Here is a 21627-nt window from a genome sequence, read left to right as displayed (position 1 = left end):
TGAGGCCTTATTATTCAGATCTGATAAAGTCAGTTGTCTGATATGGAATAAACTAACAGCATTGTGATTTCTTCTGCTGATAATCATACTGCCCAAGTTGCATATATTGGAATGAAACATGTTATGACTTCTGATTATGTCACATCATTAAGCAGATAGGCAATTTGCATTATTAACTTAGAAAAAATTGAACCGGTTTCAAATGACATAGGAAGATTTAATGACACAGTCTTAATCCTATTACCTCCTTGGACTAATAATTTTAAGTGGACTTTAGCTGAAACCATGAGAGAACCGGAAGCAGATATTCTGTCTTCCATCTTCATAGCTGTAGCTTTTTACAGGCACAGAGAAACTTGTTAATATACTTATTCTTTGTACATAGGCCAATCTGATATACCAACATCTCATATGAAGCAGGAATAAAACATTATGGCAATATTTCAGGCTGACACTCATGTTTTTTGCATTCTCTAATGGAAATTTATTTATATGGTCTGCATTTTAAAAAGAAAACAAAACCAGTCCTGTAAATTTGCTATGAGATATGCTGGACTAATGTGACATTTTTTGAGATATTCAAGGTTGTTAGACATAAACTGAGACTGTCCAAGTTTCTCTATTTTGTCTTAAAGTACAACTCTGTAGAGTAGTGGACCTCCACTGCAGAAGTAGCAGAGCAGAGATTTCTGCAAAGAAAGACACACTTCAGAAAATGCAAGGACAGATCAAATGACTAAATTTTTAACACATTAAGAAATAATTAGAAACTGGTGAGACAACAAAATTACATTAGAATGCCAAAGTATAAATTGAAAGAAACTTGCTCATAGTAGGTGACTGACCCAAACAGGCCCATCTTTTCCCCTCCTTTTTTTCACTAATAATGAAAGTTCCATGCCTATTTTTTCAAATGTCTCTGTTAGCAACTTTGTAAAGACACCATTTGTGAAGATTTCCTTAGTTCATTGTATAAAATTGCAAACTGCTGCTAAATCAAGTGATCTCTACTGGGATGGAGAGAGACAGAAGAATGTGGAAGCAGTAGTTATGGATGACTAGTTCACAAAACAGGACATAGTAACACTCCAAAGACAGACAGAGGACTCGCATCAATCACTTCCACTATTGAAGAAAAAAAGGCGAAAATTTTCAATAGCCACAAAACTTATTAACATAGCTTTTTTTTTAAAATGGAAACCTGGCATGATGAAACTGTCAACGTGAAAGCAATTTTGCAGTTTCTTCACCTTTTATGTACAGCCCTGGTTAGAAAAAATGAAAAAGAAAAGTCTTTAGGTATATGAACGGACACCAGAGAACTGGGTGTGGTAAAGAGGCTGAAAACACACTTCTTGAATCACGTTAAGAGTCCAAAACTCTAGTGCACAGCAGATATCCCCAGAGGGCTGAAATGACGCCAGCACTAAGCACAGACTTTCAGAGAAACCATTATGGGACAGCAATCACCAATAAAATGTGGTTTACTCTAATTCACTGAACACTGGCACTAACTTAATCCTGCTCCAGTCTGGAGAACAATATGGCAGAACATATGGACTTTCTCTTTACAGCACAGCTGCAAGGCATGTCCTCCACTGTGATGAGATATTACCAACAGAAGTTATTCACTTTTTAAAAGATTTTCCTGGATATCACACAAAATCCTGTACAGCCAGAGAAGAGATGATCACTGCACCCTCCATGCATGGAAATCCACAATCAGCACTGGTATTGGAAACCATTTAGAGCATCAACCACACCAAAATATGGGAGTGAAACATGGGTTCCGGGCTCTAAACACATGATGTCAGATAGAGAGCTTTGTCCCCAGATTTTGATAAAACTTCAGCCAGGATCTCTAAGCTATTCTTGTAACTATCTTCGTGTCAGATTCATTGGCATGTGCAGAGTGTGCTGGAAGGTAGGAGTGTGATAAATAGAATCATGTTTGTTAATCAAATCATGCTTTCTTAAAGGCTGGTGAAAACTTACACTGTTTCGACTCTTCACATACTTGAATCGCAGGCATCCAGCGTGTTATCTGGTGCACTTTGATACCTAAAGGCCTAAATCACAGGCATCCGGTGTGCTGTCTGGGGCACTTTGACACTTCAAGGCCTAAATCACAGGCATCTGGTGTGTTTTAACACTTCAAAGGGAAGAGCTAATTTGTGAGATAAGCTGAAAAGAGTCTCCCCAAGAACACTGATAAAGATGAGGAGCCTTCAGTCTCACGACCATCAGGAGGCGGGACAAGACCGACCCCCTAGCAACACGTCGCTTAGGCACGGAATATACCAGGATTGACACATATACGGGAACCAGAAGAGTATATAATCAACTACTTTCGGGGAGTGGGTGTGCGCCGTTGGCGGAGCAAAGACTCCCCGGCCGCCCAGCGCTGTTTTGCTTGTTGCCGCTTGCTTAATAAACTAATTTGATTAATTGGACTGGTTCCTGTCAATTATTGGGCCACAATCTATAACAGGAGGGGTACCCTCCCAGGCTACTCACCAACTTTGTCATACAAAACTTGGGTACTAAAGGGCGCAGGTCCTATATATATGTAGTCTGTTCTATAACCTGTGTTTCTTAATTTTCTTTTCCCAGTACTTTACGCAGCAGATTTTACTGATTTCTGCCCTAGGAAACATCAAATAACAGAGATGCACGTTTCAGGCATGTGTCAAGGCCCATCTATCATTTAGAGTCTGATGGCCAAATTGTGGCATTGATAACAGTGCTTTCAACATTAGCTTGTTTATATACCTTCTTGCAAGGAGATGGAGGACATATTCTGAATGAAGTTATGACAATATTGCACTTGAATTTACCATTCAAACGGCATTAAAGAGAACAGCTCCAATATTTTTTTTGTTTCAGATGTCACTTTTTGTTATGTGATCTGTTGTGACCTTTGATTTCAGTGATATGTTGAGCTGAAACAAAACGCACTACTTTATCTAACTCTTAAATAAAGGGAAGAACTTAGTAAACTATGCCAGTGACATAAAATTTGAAACCAAACTGAGGAAAATGCTAGCAAGCCTTGGTAGTGATAACAAATAGAGCTAACGAAAACATTTCTCAGCAGATTAGGTCAAAATGCATATTTTGACTTTGAATCACAGTTGCCTTTCACCAAACATGAAAGTGGATGGAGGAAGTAAAGACAAGTTTTTAAGCTTGAGAGCTTACATCCAAGTCACAGCTATTACTCTGATGCTTGCACTAAGCAGGAATGGGAGGGCATTCAGACATATAATGCGTTACAAAAGGTAAATGCTTTCTTTTCACTTTTGTTGCTTCTACCTGCCCATGTCTGGTCAGAACAAAGAGAGAAGACACACTTCCAGGAAGAAGCTGGAAGCACCACTGAGGTGGGCAGGGGAAGAGAGAGCAGCCTTCCGGCCACTGCAGTGACTCCTGCAGCCAGGAGTTCGGCAGCTCTTTTGCCCAAAACCCTATTTTAGAAGGTTTGGGTCTGTCCATACCACCGCATGAACAGCTATTCCTCTCTTACAAGTTCAGGCCTTTCTTCCCTGCCTTGCCTGATACAACGCAATGGAAAATATCAGAGTAAGTCCTGTGCTGCCTGATAGATCTTCTTCCATGCAACCCTTAGTTGCTTTTATTGTTGGGGAGGGCAGTAGGCAGAAAAATCTTTTATTCATTAAAAACATTTTGCAGCCAGTTGCTCTAGCAAACACATAGCAAATCCAAAGTGTGGCTCTTATAGACCTGTTTCTGAGAAAGCAAACTTGCTCCCTGCAGTAACAGTTACATTTCTTTTAGAAAAACTTCTACAAAGTTTGGCATTATAGTATTCTATTTCCTAGGGATTTTGGCATTATAATATTTAGGCATTATCATAATCTAGGGCTAGCTGTATAGTTAACATATTTTTATTTTTTTCTGTTAAGTACTCAGAGATTGTTGACATTTGAGTTTCCTGAAAAATGACATCCAAGTTTCAATTGTACACCTAATGCAATGTTTCAGTCCAGGAATAAATAACTAAGAAAAACACAACTAAAGCATAATGTAATGATTACATTCCTGAATTAATCAGGTGTATCGGAATACCTTATAGACACTTTTTCCTTATAAAAACACGGTTTTATTGTAACACCTTCAGCATATTTGCATAACTATAAGTGAAGAAGTTGGAAACATCTAGAGAATATCAGCATGTATGAAGCTACTGGAGTGAATGATCAATTTGAAACACTGTCAGATAAACCCTGATTTAGATACTGTGAACAGTACATGAAACTGTTTTTATGTACTTCACTTAGGCTTTGAACATACAATGCTGTCATGGGGAAAGCGTGTGTAATTGTGTAATGATGCAAGCTGCATATTTAAAATGTCATAGTTCAGCAGATCTGTAATAGTTAGATAGTCCTTCGTAGAACTACAAAGATTTTGTCACTCTGTTTTTAGCTATAATCTTTACAAAACATATATAGCATTATGTAATTCAATATTATTTTTTTAAAAGGTTCAGAAAAAATATTTTGTGACTACATTGCTGCATCAGTGCAAAAATCAGTTATGCAAAAACTAGCAGCATATTTATAGTTTTCTGATTTTATTTAGCCCAGAAGAATTCCATGCCATGCACATATCTGTCAGGGTCAAGAGACAAGGTTTTTTTTCTTTTTTATGCCAAGGAATTTCCATTATCTTTCTAGTATTTTTGACTCAGTTAGAATCTTAACTATGCTTGAGAACTTGAAGATTACACTACGATATTTTTCATCCAGGTTGTATGCTCCAGTGTTGATCACTGCTCCTTTACTCTCCTTGGGGATGAAACATTGCTTTTTCCTTCTTACTGTCAACAGTCTATACTGATTCAACTTCAATTAACAAATAAAGATCACTGTGACTAGTGCTATCAACTCTTTCCCCCTTTCAGATGAAAGCAGACTATCTAATACAAGAGCCCTATAACATTCTGAAAATGGAGAATTAAAAAGTGCCTAATTCTATCACTTAAATTTTGAGCCCAATTGTAGGTAAGTGCATGACGCAAGATATTTTTTGTTATATAGGTTCATGTGTACAATAATTATTTGTCTTTTTCCCTGTGGAAATGTGAAATTTCACAGGTTGTTCCTCGGCCTGCGCTTTCTTAATTGGGAAAGGAGAATCAGTTATATTCAATGTCATTGTTATTCCGACTGTCCTGTGACTCCAGAATGACTGTAAAAGCACACACATTTTCCCAAGATGTGTGCAATAAAAGTTTTAGCAAGGCTTTTCCTTTTGTACACATGATTACATTATTCCTATTTTCTCCCTAATGTTTAGTCCTAAACATGTGGCTTTAATGGAAGTAAACACATAGTATTCTTTAATAACAAAGAAACAATCACCAAGTATGATGCTATAAAGTTTCATGACTTTTATTCAGGGTCAAAGTATAAGGAAAAGAATAGCTTTGAGACAGAATTTCTTATTAAATCACTAAGAAAATAAGAAAATCACAGGAAATATAAATTAAGTAGGTGCTTCTAGTGTTTCTTGTTTGATCTGAACAGAAGGTCATACTTTAAAAGGACTGCTGAAAAAAATCAGCTAGTGTCTTAGTCTCAGGAAGTTTGAAACTTGGTTCAATCTGCTGAGTTCCTCAAGCCAAAGACATGATATAAAAACTCAAGCAGGATTTAATTTTAAATTCTTGTGTAATAAATAAATTTAAAGGTCATCTATATCAGAATTTAAGCATAATAACCATGATGTGTATCAACACATAATTGTGACCTACATTATACATAATAGCAAATATTTCACTGGATTTTCCATCCTATTTTAATTTATGGATTTAACTTTGCTTGATGTTTGAAAGCTTTACTGGAAGGCCTTCTTTCAGCCTATTCTGGCCTTGACTTAACAAGACTATTAAACCAGTCCAACAGTTTCGTTTCTAATCCTTGAATTAATATTAGGATTACAATTTTATAGTGAACCTGTGTGGGCCTCATTAAATCCCAAATCCTGCAAATTCTTCTGTGTGGGCAACACACAGTGTCATGACTTCGGCAAATTTGAAGGACTGGACCCTAGCAATGAGGAAAACAAGGCCTGTGCTTTCACATTGCTACCATACTTCTTTGTGCTTTTAGCCACAACAATTATCTAATTCTGTGTACTAGTTCCATCTACCACCTGCCACAAAGGGTCTCAACAAGAAAATGATACTGCCGTTGCATGGCTCCTTACATGCAATAATTCTTGCAACTGTATATATACATGTATAGGCATAAAACACAATTGGGGCGAGGGCTCTCCATTACACTAATCTGGAAATAAACCGCAAGCATGAACACACTAGGTGTAGCCTTGGGAAGAGACTCTGACTCATGGGCAAAATGTTGTGAACCTTCATCACTCAATGACCCCACTCTCTGGGATTAAGCCTCATATCTCTTTCTCCCCCTAAATTTGAAATGAATAGTTGTTGCAAAGTTTGTTGATGGATGATATCCACCTGCAGAGGATTAAGGTTACAACTTTTTCACCATTATGGGAAACAGCCTGGCAAGCCACGGTGAAGACATTTGAACATGAAGACAGGAAGAAGAGAGCTGTCTCTACTTTTTGGTAGACGTTATCCTCTGTTTTTCCTCCCGTACCTAGTAAAATATTTTAATTTCAACAGACACAGTTTGTGGAACAACTTTCTGTGAAGTATTGAAATATTTTCTATAGGCTATCCATCCCCTCTTCCTTCTCCCTTATAAAGGCTATTAGACTTCCTTAAACCAGCCTTGAGCTCAGCTGCAAGCTATAGGCTCAAGGAAATAAGTGTTGCTATGACTTGGGCTACCAGCTGGTCTGTCTGGCTAGTCACAGCTGACTATATTTACTTGGAAAGGTATACGAGAGAAAGTGGAGCTATGACGTAAGACGTAGCTTAGACCATGTAGTGTAAAACATTAATGCCACTGGTATGGGAAGTACAATTTCCCCCCTGCAACCCCCCAAAGATTAGGGTGGAGTTCAGTGCTGCTGAGGGGTCAGACAGGACAAACAAAATTGGCAGTCTGTTCATCCACTCATCACAAAGTTAGATTTTTGAGTCTCTAGACACAAAGTGATTGATGTGAACATTTCTAATAGGCAATTCGGTTGTTTTTTTGGGTTGTGTTTTTTTAAGGTTCTTTTCACTTCTGCTTGCTATGAGACTTGCACTAAGATCTGCAGCAACAGAAATCAGAACACAACCATGGCTGAAGACCATTATTCCTTGTGCTGAAAATGCTTTTGAAGGCGAGGTGGTATGGGCCTTTCATTAAATTAATAGAAATCAAATATTGTCCGTTAAAAGACAATACAGTGCTAATATTAACCATGTTGAACTCTACAAGGTTATTGAATACTACATACTCACAAATATACGTATAACTGAGAATAAAAATAACTTCTGCTCCCCAGCACTGTATGTTGAGTGCAGCTTGCAATGTTCCAGAGGATTCTGGAAGGAATTAAACACAGAAATTGCAGCTAATTAGAGCTTCTGAGTTTAGTAAATACTCATTACAGAGATGGAAAAAAAACAGTTGAGGAGCTTAGTCTTATTATTTGCAAAGTTGTGTGATGGATGGGGGTCATTCACAGGGAGGGCATGTAAGTAGCTTTAAATTACTTTCTTGTTTTGACTTGACTTTGAATTAAGGATCTTGATGTAATTTTTTTTTTTTTTTAGAATATGCAGCTTTGAATGTGCTGGTATTAAAGTCTTGTGACGGGGGCGGGGGGGGGGAAACCCACGCAAACACCTATTACTTAAAAATGGCTTGGGCAATTTATCTTTTTTTGTTGGGTTTAAATCTCCTGGAATTTGATTACACAGCACATTCCAGCTATCTGCCCCAGCAGGCCCCTCTATCAGGACTTGGTGATTACTACTTATGCATTGTTTCAATGTGAGCCCTTGAAGGATTTCATTTAATACAGATTAGTACCTTTATTAAACTGTGGTTAATTGAAGCCTCTGAGCTCTGCTAAATTTTGTTCAGTGAAGTGGATTAGTTGTTTTAATTTGTTGCTCTCTCACAAAAAAAATAACACTGAATGAAATAATCACCTCTTCTACTGGGCTACTGAGTGTGACATTACTATCGGGCTTTTAGCCTGTGTATTTTAAACTGGCAGTTTTCTAACTTACAGAGATGCCTATGGTTCAGCAAAGTCAGAGACTAAGTTGATCCAACAGCACGCTCTTGGATTGGTTCAATTTTTGGAAAGAATAAAGTAAGGCCATTATCAAGAATTTCTTACCAAATATGTGACTAAAATCTGGCACTGTTTTCTCTGATCAGAAAAGAAAAACCTGAAAAGAATATGTGCTGGAACATTTTTAATTCTTATATTAAGTTTAATAATTTTCCTAAGAGTTTCTGTAAATAGTTTTTTACCTGACAACTTTATTCTCAGTTGAACAGCAATATTAAGAAAGTTTATAAAATCTTAAGGAATAATCCTGTACCCACTGCAGTCAGTGATTCATTAAAGTGTGACAGTGAGGCATTGAAGACTAATTTTTTAAAAGATTATTTAGAAAATCTTGGATTGTAAATGAAGATGTCTGCCCCATTATTTATCACTGTTGACTTCTTACGGAATGATAATTTTGAATTCAATTAAAAATAATAGGTCATGTGAATTTTAATATACTGTGTGTTTTAGTCTGTGACTGATTTACACTGGAAAATCTTTGAAAGAAAAAAAACCTAATTCTTAGTAAGACTTGGAAAAGAGGGTTAAAGGAAAGAAAGTAACTCACCAAAAGCAACTGTATCTAAAACACCTGGAAAAAATACCTTTGCTTCTATGAGAGAGATGTGATAACAAAACGGCTCCTGTTTTCGGCCAGCAGAAGAATTCCTGCTAATCTAAAAGGGACAGTGAAGAAAGGCTCAGTTCAGAGTCTTACAGGGATACCTCTTATTGCTCTTTTAACACAGAGCTCTCGCTAGCTTTGCAAACTGGTAAGAGTGGAGTAAGGTTGCTGTGGTGGCTGCATACAACAGATATATTCTATACAACGATACTGTCTGCAGCACAGTGGGATTCTGGTCGGGGTGAAAGCTGTTCATTGCCAACTTGGAGAAAAAATGAATAAGTACACTTGATTTATTACTATTGCTGTTGTTAAACTCTGCTATGTTTTCCATATCCAAAATAATTCAAAATTAAGTAACCTTGTTATGGCAAGGTAGGTTTACCAGAATAGAGATTCATTGTTTACTCTAAGAACAGTTTAGTCTATATTCCATAAATGAGACATTTCACACCAAGTATAACTAAAAATAATAATAAAAAAAGTTGTACTAGGAATTTCGTACTATTTCTCACCAGACAGTAGAGTAGGAAATAAACATTGCAGTAGAAACGACTTAAGAGAATTTCAGAGGGAAACTCGGCGGTATCTGAAGTTCAGTTCTATCTTTTGAAGTGACACTACGTGAAGACTGCATTTCGCCAAACTTTACTTTTAGTTTCTGACAGCCAGAGCCACTGAAATCAGTAGCATAGCATCAATGAAATGCAGAGATGAATTTGTCCCTGAACTTCTCTGATTTTATCTCAATCCTAGAAACGCTAGTATATATCAGGCTTTGGTTTTTGAATTTAGTACTCTCTAATGGAGCTTCCTTGGGTCACTCCAGGCAACACTCGTATGTAATAATGTAGAGTTAACAGTGCTAATATGTCTGTTACTTCATCTCCAGGAGAGGATCTGCAGCAGGACATACTACAACAAAAAGTGAGCGTGGTTCATCTTATTCAATCTGCTGAAACTCACAGATTCACAGCATGAACGAGTCTCAAATCAGCCACATCTGCTTGAAAAGTCTGCAGACGGGACTGACAGGTCAAGCCAGAGTGGGTGCTGCTGTGGAGGGAAGTCTGATTTCTTAGCAACCCAAAGGACTGCACCATAACACAACTGGGAATGCTCCTCTCTTCCGTTGCTCTATTATGTGTCCTCAGTAATTTTACACCTTTTCAAAAGGGAAAAAAGAAAAAGATATAGAAACACTCAATCTCTGAGGATTTAAAGTGCTCTTGGCACTTATTAATTATGCAAGGAGAAAACACAAGGACTCATTCAGAGTATGGGAAGGTCGCAGCTCCAAAGGCACAGACTTCTGTGTTAGAATTGGCGCTTCAGATCAGCAGCCCCAAACCAACACTGACAGTAAAGAAAAGAGATCTGAGGGAGATCTCTGAGATCGGCTTTTCTTTGCTCCTGCTGGTTGTGGGGACAATGATGATGAAGGTGACTCAAGCTTCTGTGGCAGCCTTATCCTTGAGCTATCACCTGGGCGCAGCCAGGAGTCCCGACAGCAGCCCTGCCATGATATTTCTGCCAGTCAGGTTGGTAAGTCAGTATGTTACTGGGCAGTTTTCTTTGTAAGACCTTGTCTTACAAAGCCAATGGTTCACTGACTCCGTAGGAGTACACTTGTTGGAAACTTCACATTTCCTAAACAAATCCAATATAGATCTCCTGTTCCCTAGAGTTCACGCTTTAAAGGTATTGCCAGAGAATTAATCGCTGAGGTACAGTAAGCATCTACACACAGCAACATCTTGCAAACCTCCTGCCATTCGTTAATTGCTCATCTGCATGTTATAATTGTCAAAGACCTCCTAGCAAAGGAAATGTTCAGGATTAAATTCAGACACCAATGATTCTACCAAGAAGACAGAAGCCAAAATGTGAGTGGTACTTTGTGGATAATTCTGCACCATGACTCTAGGTGAAGTATTTTTTTAAAGCAAACATTTCAGATCAACCCCTGAAAGCTAGGTCTTTCATCCAAAAGGAAGAAGTCTAAATGCTCCCCCACAAGAGTTCCCCACCGATTGTCCCAAGTGTCAGTATTTTATGTTTCTCCATGCCTGCAAAAGGCTTAAGGTAAGGAAGAATCAGAACCTTGCATCAATGAACTTCACACTGTAAGCCTCAGAAGCACAAGCTCTGCCTATGAAAAATGCGCATCTCTGTGTTATTCTCTTGTGAGGACGCTTCATCAAGCCTCTGGAATTTTATATGACTTTTTTCACTAAATTGCAATTTTTATGACTCAGAATGCTGCTTGGACAGTTTGCTTATCCAAATGAAGAGTATGTAAATAGCAGCTATGATACTTCGGAAATATAGTTCACAGTATTCTTCGGTTTAGCCTTTATTTTCTGCACAGATAGCTGGATTCTATGACATAAACTTGGATTTCTTAAGTTTATATCATACAAACTAGAAAGCTAAGGTACTTCTGAGAACTCCATGGCCATAGGACTCCAGTAAGTTTAAAATCCGGAAGCTACAGGCTCAGAGTAGAGCTGCTCTTTGCTTTAAATATCTTTCTCTCAACTTACAGAAGAATGTTGAGTATTGCCTTCTTCTGTATGGTAACCCAGCCTTCATTAGCACATTACCTTCATATGCAGATAGCTAGCTAGATAAAAGATATGAAAACTATTTTTTACAGGGGAAAAAAATTTGCAAGACTTAAATAACCACAATGCAGAATAAAAAATGAAAGGACAGCACTGTATTTGAAAACTATCACAATATATCTCAAGTTTCTGAATATTTCATTCAGATTGTTATTACTCCATTTCCCCTAAAGCTTCCTCATTAGAAGTTTCATTAGACTTCTACTGTAAAAGCCATTCAAATGTTGTGGGAAAGCATAAAGAAACAAGGAGGAAAAGAGGATATTTTACAAAGAAATATGCCCAACAGACTTGTTATTCTGTAATGTAACATTTGCAATGAGAACAATTTGTTCCCGGTTTATCTTTTTGATGACGTCTTGAAGTTTTTTACCACAAAGCACATATTGTAATATTAACGTTTTAGCTAACAGAGCTGAGGACACCAAAACAAAGGAAAGATCCGGTACTGGCATTTCTGGAGACCACCATCAAGCAGACTTTCCCTGTGACCACAGCTTGAGAAAAGGTTAGTTGTGTTACTACAGAATAGATACTACTCGTGAAAGTTCTGGGCTAAACTCAATGGTGGCCCTATACACATATGTATGACTTAGAAAATGCCTTGTTTCCAATACCCGAAAAACAGCCAAATTAGTAAATGTGCCAGAAGGATCTTTCAGAGGAAAAATCTTTTGGCTCAAAGCTCAAAAGCAGAGCATTCCACAGAATACCTTTCTGCTAAGGTGGGATGGAGCTCATCTCTGGAAAGCAAAGCAAACAAATCCTGTATTTTCTTTTAAACCTTTCCACAGGAAATCACAGTTCCCACCCACTCCACAGCTGCTGTTTCAGTGGGAATAATTTTGTGTTGCAGAGGACAGTGAACATCACAACCGTGAAACCTCTTCCACTCTCTCTTTGGCAGCTGCCTTTGGAAGTGATTCTCTTTCCTCATTCCTTTCTCAGCTGCCACCAGAAAGTTACCTAATGCTGGATACCTCTTGCCACTGTTTTAAGCTTTCCAACTGAGTCAGAGAAGATTTTGAATGGTCATTTGGAAGCTCATTTATGGTTTTGTTATGCATTTTCTCTGTGCAATTATCATAGAAAAATAAGATCAGCTATGAGTTTTTAATAACAAACCATGTGTCCCATGGTATACTTTAAAGCAAGCTTTATGCAGATTTCTCTCTTATTATTATCCATAAATTCAACTTCTCTCTTACTTCACAATGGAGAAAGAACAATTCCCCCAGTAGTGTGATGGAGTTTAGTTTAATCTGAACCTTTTCAAAGGCAAGAAATGATTAAATAAATGTACATGCCCTCACTCCATAATTATAATCAACTCTGCTATCATTCATTTAACTTTTATCACTTCTAAGTTTTATCTGTAGTTACACTGTACTTAAATCCAGTAACTTGCAGGTTTTTAAATACTTAAGTTTTGTGACTTAACCCTTCTTTGTGTAGATATAAACCTACCAATGTTCAGTACAAGCCTCAGAAACCAGGATGCCTGAGGCTTAAAATTAAGCATAGCCTACTTCTTTCTCCTTAATGGATGCAAAAAGCAAACCCCAATAAAAGCAAATATCAGAGATTTGGAGAAGAATGTCTCTACCCATACATGTTTAGCTTTGCATGACTGAATGGGATTTTATTAGTATTTAGACATTTAGGGATTTATTCCCTTAGAAAAACCCACACATATTATTAAAAAAAAATAAATATATATATATATAACACCTCCCAAACTTTTTCAAAAGTGAAGAATCTTGAATCTGATGTAAATTTGGCAATTTTGACTAGCTGGGCTTTTTAATGGAAAGTATGTTGTTTCAACCTGAAATATTTTGTCAATATTCAGAAGGCACATTTTGTGTACCTCTGTAAGGGCTGTTGCTGTTTAATATAATTAGTTGATTGTGTCATCAGGGAGGGTATCTTGTTATCGACTTCAACAGGCTGAAAATTTGTGGTTAAATTTTAAATGGGATGTTTATGACACAGAGAGCAGGAAGATCAAGGCTGTGATTCCTATCTGCAGGTGTTGATACACACACAACTCGACAGAGTTGAGCTGCTGTCAGAAATTAAAGGTAGCTGTCCGTTCCCTAGCTATCTCAAGTATTTGCAGACAATTATGTAGCTTTTTTATTACTGTCCTTGAAGGAGCTCAAGTGATGTCAGCAATAAGTCGACATAAAAGTTAATTAATTTTATATTTAAGAGGACTTAAGACTGAGACCAACATGACCTTCACTGAAGTTTCCACAGCTCTTTCAAGACTATAACCCGCAGCTTGAGAAGCACTATTTTAAGTAAATATATATGGTCCTGAGATTTTGAAGGACTGTAAAATGCAACAGTACAGGCAATGAGATGTTTCGTATAAAGTTTTCAAGGCATGTAGCCAAAAAACCTATCACTGACCTCATTCCCAGCAACAAATGTTTAGTTAAAAGCCTGAGAAGAGCTTTCCCAGGAGGAAATCATTGCCAGAGCATTACCTATATGGCAGTATGCTTGTGAATGTCATGGATGCTTGGGGGTTTTGTATATTTATTGCATGCATATTTATTGCAGGCATATTTAATCATTGGTAATCCACATATGTATTCCCAAAACACTAATTGTCATAGATTTCAATGCACGAGGAAGGCAAGATTCTACAATTTCTTGATTTCAGATATATTTCAATTTCTTTAAGCTTGAAACTAATTATGAAATTCATATTTAGTAATTAGTCATGACAGCTTCAGGCCATAGCTTGAACTATGTTAAATACCTAATATTTGTTCTGTTGCGCTAGTTACCCATTTCACTACATTTTAAAAATGTTTCATATAATGATTTGAATATAAGCACAATATGAAATAACCTTAGAGATCAATTCACTGGTAGTTAGAAAATATGGAGAGGTTTGTTACTGCTAACTCCAGTTTCCAAGACAAATACTGCTTTGCAATTAGCATCAATCAAAAGACTGAAAATCTATCCTCAGTCTTCAATCACAGGTTTTCTTCTGTGACTAAATGTATAAATGACTGGCATCTGTATTTAAACATAGTGAACCAAATTCTGTTTCAATCTCTGTTGACTGAAGTGAGATGTGTGTGCTTACATCAAGGTGAATTTGATCCAAAATACACAAGAGACAATTATTTGCCCAGACAGGCTTAATATCTTGTAAAATTAATTTTCTTTGTAGCCAAATCTACAATGTTATTCCTCCTGCATTAAATCTTTCAGGCCCTAGTTACAACATGAATGATTTATGCAGCCTTTGTGCAGGGCCTTTCAGGTAATCTGCTTGGAAAAAAAAAAAAAGAAAAAAAAAAGAATAAATCCTGTATGCACTAATTCTAACAGCATCCAGAAATCAATGATCTCTTTATATTTGTGTCAAGGGAGAAAACTGAAGGTTATTTTTAAATCTTCATTGCTTATTTAACAATGGGGTAAATGTCTTTTTACCCTGGGACTCTACATGTGTCAAGGCTGGCCCAATGTTCCGTAATTGCTGGGATCTCACTTCCAGGATGTGCAGTAAACACACTAGCACGCTTTCAACACATTGCCACAAAGATCCAAAGGGGAAAGCGGAAAACCCTGTAAAAGGGCAATTTGAACGCCATGTGTCTGTAACCATTTCTTGAACAGAAATCAACTTTGTTGGTTCAGGATGGTGAAAAATAAACGTGAATCCTCTACTTAACCTTGTTCAATATTTCAAGCAGCAAAATATTTGGGATGCTTTAGGTCTGAAGTTTTACTTCAGCTTATTATATGTATAGGTTTCTGCTACAATCAACACATTCCAAATCCACTGCGGAGGACTTTTTGGGAAATCACACCAGTATTCTTAAAATTAACTTTCTTTCCCCTAACATTTTAAAAGCAGTGTATAAAAAGCAGCCAACATCAACAACAAAAAAAGTAAAATAAAAAGTTGTCCAAAGCCTTCCTTCTGAGGTGGTCCTTTAGAAAGCCAGAGATTTCATACAGAAAATTTGTGGTGAATCAGCATGTTGTAGTAGAGATTCTGCAGCTGATGTAGCTAACTCAGCACACTGCTAGGGTTAAGGGAGATGAAGGAAGAGGCTTTTTCCGGTTGTTCAGGGTGGTCTCTGTCCTGCTTCTCACTTCTCGATTCCATGCAAGCTGGAGGTGCGTGGCAGACCCTCGCTCTCTTGTGCCCTGTTGTCCCGTACCCAACAGGGACCATGCAGAGAGCTCTGAGCTCTCTCTTGCCCCAGGACACCAGGTGAGAGTGAAGCAGAGCTGTCACCTGCAAGGATGTGCTGGCCACAGGACCCAAGCCGAGGGAGGCTACCTCACGTATTGGAACAGGAAGATACCTGATGTCTTTGTGAAAATGGAGTAATATAATCTGACCTCATACAGCCCACCTTTGTCTTGCAAATTTCTGAAATCATTATGCTTTGTCAATACCTGATACTTCTGCTCAACTATGCAAATATATATAGTTGGTTCAGTTGTCTTATACTGTGCATTAAGGTAAATTCAATTGGATATAAGACTTTAGTAGACAGCAAGTCCTTTATGCTTCCCCTATTCTCCCCCACCAGTCTCCTCCATCCTGTAAAAATGTACCAAATAAGCCACCAGCCACATCAGTTTCTTTTACTACAAATGAACTGTACTGCAAATCATTTTCTGAAAACACCGACACTAATGCAATTACAGTGACATGATCTGCTGCTCGAAGATCTCATATGAAATCATAACAAAGGCATCTCTTAAAGGAAAAGTCTGTTTTAGTGATGCTTTTACAGAGTTATGTATAGAACAATTTCAGTCATGTATTGCAATTAACTCATCTCCATTGTATCACCAGTGCCTCATGGCCTCACTACAGGTTGTATAACGCAGTCCTGCTATTTATCTTATTTTAACAATCTCACATGGTGAAAAAAGTTGTGTGACTCTATTCAGACCGCTCTGCTGATAGTTGAAATTTTTACCACAAAACGTATTATAGGTAGGAGCACCAAGTTGAAATTTTCACCACAAAACTTATTATAGGTAGGACCACCAGCCTTTTGAGAAAAAGAAGCAAATTATAATTTAAGCTGAGAAATTTTGCTTAAAAATCATTGGCAGCAGTATGCTTTATCCAATATATACAGTCCCAAATTCAGGCTTGTGAAATAAATTCTCATGAGTGCAAAACTCATGTTTTCAGCTTTTCTAGCTTCAACAGAGATCAAAGTTATGGTTTACTACTGACAAAATGACTACTACTATTGGCCAACATGTGAGCAGGAACCTCCACCTTGAATCGCATCCAAAACAAGCACTAGATAAGTTTGGCAAATAGTGGAGATCGTGTTTTAAGAACTTTCACACTCTATCTTTTGCACTCATCTTCCTCTCCCTATATCACAAGATTATTTAAAATAAGATCTGCCATAAATGAAGCAAATTATTGTGAGACACTGAAATTCTACTAGAATTGAAGCAAAATTAAGAGGAAATTGAAAGCGGAAAAATCAGTCAGCAACTGAAAAACTCTAATGAGGGTATTAGATTTTCTTTTTAAAAGCTGCAAAATATAATAATTAATGGAGACTATGGAATGCACTTCTAGAAAACCTAATTGGATTATGAAAGATAGATATTGATCAAACAGATGTATAACTATCCTGGAAATACTTAATTGGTCAGCCTTGCAAAGATAGTTCTGCTACTGTGCATGCAGATATAGGATACCAGCATTTTTTTTAAACAAAGCTATGATAGCTAAAAAGCAACATGCAGGATTTCTGAACGTGGGGTTATTTTAAATGTGTAAGTATCTTAGTGAATCAGGGTTCTCTTTTTGCTAAATGAATGCCTTCAAAATTAGGGCTAATAAAAGGAAATTATTTTAGGCAGCAAAACGTAAATTAACAGTGACTCCAGAAGGCTAATTTTAGACATCTAAGTAACAGTCATTAAGCCAAACTGAAATCAAGACCACTAGAACTCAGTGATTTTATTTTCAATGCCGCTCCCTTTTTCACGAACTGCAATTTTCCCTTTAATTTGGTTACAGTAAGCAGTATGTGAAATTTACTTATTTTTGTATGGCCCAAATACATGGTCAAAAAACATCCCTTAGCTTATACTTCTCATTCACTCTCAACACCTTCACAGGCTTTTTCCTTGTGAAACACAGATATTAAAAGGCTTCACATAATATTATAGGGCTTTCCACAAAGCTACTGTAAGGGGAGAAGTGATGTTAACAATTGTGCAATCATGGGTTGGAAAACGTGAATGCCTCAATTGGTCTACTGGAACAGAAAGATGAGCCCATTTTTAGTAATGTCACTTCTAATACATTATGGCAGTAAAGAACAACTGAACAGCTTATTTCCCACAGATATTTTCAAAGCCTTAGAGACTGCCATTTGAACCATCCTTTAATTATCTCTGGCACAGACTTCAAAAAGCTCTGTACGGCCAAAAGTGAGAATATTAACTGCATTTTGCTCTACTCCAATAGCAGTCATTATGATGCTCATAAAATGTAAGGGTCAACATTATGATGTAAAGTTGATGTAAACACTAAAATATACCGGACATTAGTTGGAGGGTCACTGTTTTTGTTATCCTAGAGATCCTGGTCTGGAAAATGCTGAATGATCGCAGTTCCCATTGAAATACACGGATATTGCAGCCACCCTGTGCCCTATGGAACTGGGATTTCAGCTCTGACTTCTCCCGGTGTGACACAGCTAAGCCATCACACAGACACTGGGTTGGAGTCTCCCTGTTGAGACAAATTTTCGTCTCCAGTGAAAATGCAGAGGACACATTGGGCGGCTGCTATTCCACATGCCAGACGTACAGATTACTTTATCATCTCATCTTTGGCAGAACACATGGGCTTGCAGGTTTTCCTATTCTCAAAGCATGTTTCTTAGGCCTTGATTTGGCTGAGCGTTTGTATACACACCCAAATTCAATAGTCATGTCTTCTTAAATCTAAGAGTCTAAATCTTAGGTTCTTCTAAATCTTAAATCAACAATATAATGAATCTTACCTAAATACTTTTCCAAATAGAGATGCTTTCCTGGCTTAAGGCCACAGTCTGCCAGAGTCACATAGTCTTGGACTTTATAAATTCTTTAGCTATTAAAATGCACTAATTAGTTTTAATGTGAGACAAATACAAGGAGGGAAACAAGTATTTTTCTTAGACAGCAAAATAATTTAATGCCATAGGAAAACTATTATTTACGCTGAACAACTAAACTGTAATAAAAAGTAAAAATGTAAGACACACAGGGAAATAAATAAGTGTCCTTACTTGGAGTGATCTTTTGCTTTTCCAGAACAGAACTGGCAAAGCATTGCTCGAAAATCTAAATCTGACCCAACATCAACTGGCCTAGCAACAAGCTTCAAAAATACCAGTGCTTTGGTGATTCCCCATTGACCACACATTTCTGCAGTTTAGAGAAACTGGAGCAGGATACTCTATAATAAAGTAAACTTCTCAAGTTAGCCTTGTCTTTAATGCATTTCTTAGTAGTATTTTTCCCTTGTCCTGGTTTTCATTCATTCCCCTCCCTATAATAATAGATCGTGCTTCATCTTTACCTGGATAATTTTCAGCCTCTCTCTTGCTTTCCCTTTACTTGTTTTTATTAGGTTACACTACCTACTTACCTCCTCTTTTCACTCTTACCACACTGCACCTGTTCTGCTCTTTTCTAACTTGCTCTGTTGACCCCTAAGTTGGCAACGCGGGCAGCCCAGACCTGGCTGAGCACTGCTTCAAGTCAGTGGTCCCTGGTCACGCTTTGCATCAACTGCTGGTGGGTTAGGAGGCTTCACTGGGTACATAACAGGCCAGAAAACAAAGCTTTAGCTAATGACTGGCACGGAGGATGGCAGTACACTGTGAGTGCTGAGTAAGACTATCACTTGAGCAGCAAGTCAACTCTACATCGTGCCTAACACACAAGATTTTTTTGTCTCCAAGCTTCCTTTCAGGTTTCCCAACTTTCATATCATCCTCTTTGCTCTTCCATATTGAAATCACTAGGTCAAAGGTATTTAAAGATGCTGTGATTCTATCACGTGTGAAGGGCTATAAAGAACGAACATCATCTGCCAGAGATGCTGAGTCAACTGTCAACAGCTTCCAACATATGCCATGGAAAACAAGCCTACATACAAACGCAGGCCTGTGTTGGAAGTCTGTAATAATGTCAGACCAACAATGGTGATATGTAATGACAGCACGGAAACCAGCAAAAAGGGCAGTGTTCATGAACAACAGTAATGGAGTTTTACTCTGGAAAGCGGGGTACCTACCTACAAACATGTCTCCCTCCTTGCATGTATTTTTGTGGACGAGAACACACCTTCCTTAAAGCAGACTGGTTATGGTGTGATGTTAATAAATACTAATTTTTAACAGTAGATACTTCCTAAGGACATAAATACAGACCTTGGTAGCTTTAACCTTCCGTCCTGACACAGGGAAGACTCCTACCAGTGACTGTGTGACTGTGTGCTTAAACACAAACCAGGGTTTTGAGATGAGGCATCAAACAGTGTCAACTATTTGAAGCATATGAAGGAAGTGCAGTGTTTCTCCTATAACATATAAAAGAAAGTGAAAAAGCATGCTGCGTTGTCAGGGCTTCTTTAACCAACAGTCTTCCAACTGCCTTTCTCGGCCACATTGCAACTTTTAACTTTGCCTGCATGAAAATGAACAGCAAACCAAGGGTCTGTTTTTCTCAGAAAAAAGCTAAAGGACTGAATGCAGCTTGTTCTCTGGTTGCTTCTCTTTTACATTCCATTGAGGGATTTTTATGTCAAATAAATTTAAAATCCACGTCTGGAGTAGCTTGGTGTATAAGAGCTTGTGCTCAGTGTTTCAGTCAGAAGCCAAGATTCATGAACAATCTTTAAAGACTCTTATTAGGTCAGTCTAGTTCTCCTGCATGAAAGGACAGTCTCTTTAGCTGAGGGCATTTCTAAATTGGATTAATCATTTTCTGAAGAGTATGTCTGTGCTCTTTATGACTAAAATTTCAGTTATTTTGAAAACTATTTTCTGTCTTATCTTTAAGCAGAGAAAGGACATCTTTAAAAGTACCCTTAAAGAAAATTTTTGTTTAGTACTATTCAGCTGATTTTTTCCATTAGTTTTACATAACACTTTTCCTGTCTTTTTCCTGTTCCTGTTCTATAAAATTTTAAACAAATCAGACATAATTTACTGTCTGTTCCATTACAGTTCCAATACAGTACATTACATTAACCAAAATGTTCAGAATTGCAAATTAGATTATTTGCACTGGATATTTACATTCATCCTTTGCCATTCCCCATAATTTGTCTGCATTTTAATAAAGTTGGATGCTCTGATTATTTTCCCTGAGATATTGTTCCCTGTTTATTTGGGAAGGGGAAGAGCTGAAAACTATTTTGTTAGACAAGATTTATTTGATGCAATCATGTAATACTCCTTATCCAGCCTAGTTTGTCTTTAATTGCTGCCAGACTTACAGTCTGACAAACCATGGGTTTGCTCTGCTTTTGCTGGCAAGGTAACCCTTTCCCTCTGCAATATTTGACTGTTCAGTTGTGCAGATAGAAACTGAACAGTGTATTTCCATGGGAAAATTACTGTGATGCAGTTTTTCTACTGGCTTTCACCGGGGATGGTGTTTCAGGTAGAGTTGGAGGGATTCAGCTAGATTAATCCCCTTCAGGAAAAGTCTTTTATGTTGGTCAACATAATTACAATCTTTAACACTGAAAACTAATGGGATCTAAGCTCAGAACTCAAATTGCGCTTACAGTGATCCAGCATTATGCAAGTGAACTAAATTCAGCCTCCAAAGCATACGTATCACCCACTCAAACACAGCACGACAGGTGTACCCATGGGACCCAGTCATACGTTTAAGGATAAGAAGCTGACCATTGGGTGTTCAACCCAATCAACTAATTAAAGTGTAAAATAAACAACCTCCAAACATATAGAGGATTTTAAGCCTCATTACAGTTAGGTTCACTGAAAAACATGAAGGTGAGCAAAAGGGAGGGGTTAAATAAAAATTCAATAAATTTTATATGAATACCAATCAATATGAATTATCATAGCTCTGTGGCTTCATGGA

General features: G+C 37.6%; 1 protein-coding gene across 1 annotated transcript in view; it reads right to left on the bottom strand.

Moving 5' to 3' along the window:
• Positions 1–21627, bottom strand: part of TRPM3 (transient receptor potential cation channel subfamily M member 3) — a 415507-nt gene that overhangs the window by 151251 nt on the left and 242629 nt on the right. The gene's annotated exons all lie outside the window — the stretch shown is intronic.

Source organism: Rissa tridactyla, chromosome Z (assembly GCF_028500815.1).
Source record: "Rissa tridactyla isolate bRisTri1 chromosome Z, bRisTri1.patW.cur.20221130, whole genome shotgun sequence".
Classification (NCBI taxonomy): Eukaryota; Metazoa; Chordata; class Aves; order Charadriiformes; family Laridae; genus Rissa; species Rissa tridactyla.
The sequence above is the reverse complement of the archived record's forward strand: the minus strand, read 5'-3'. Positions and strand labels throughout refer to the sequence as shown.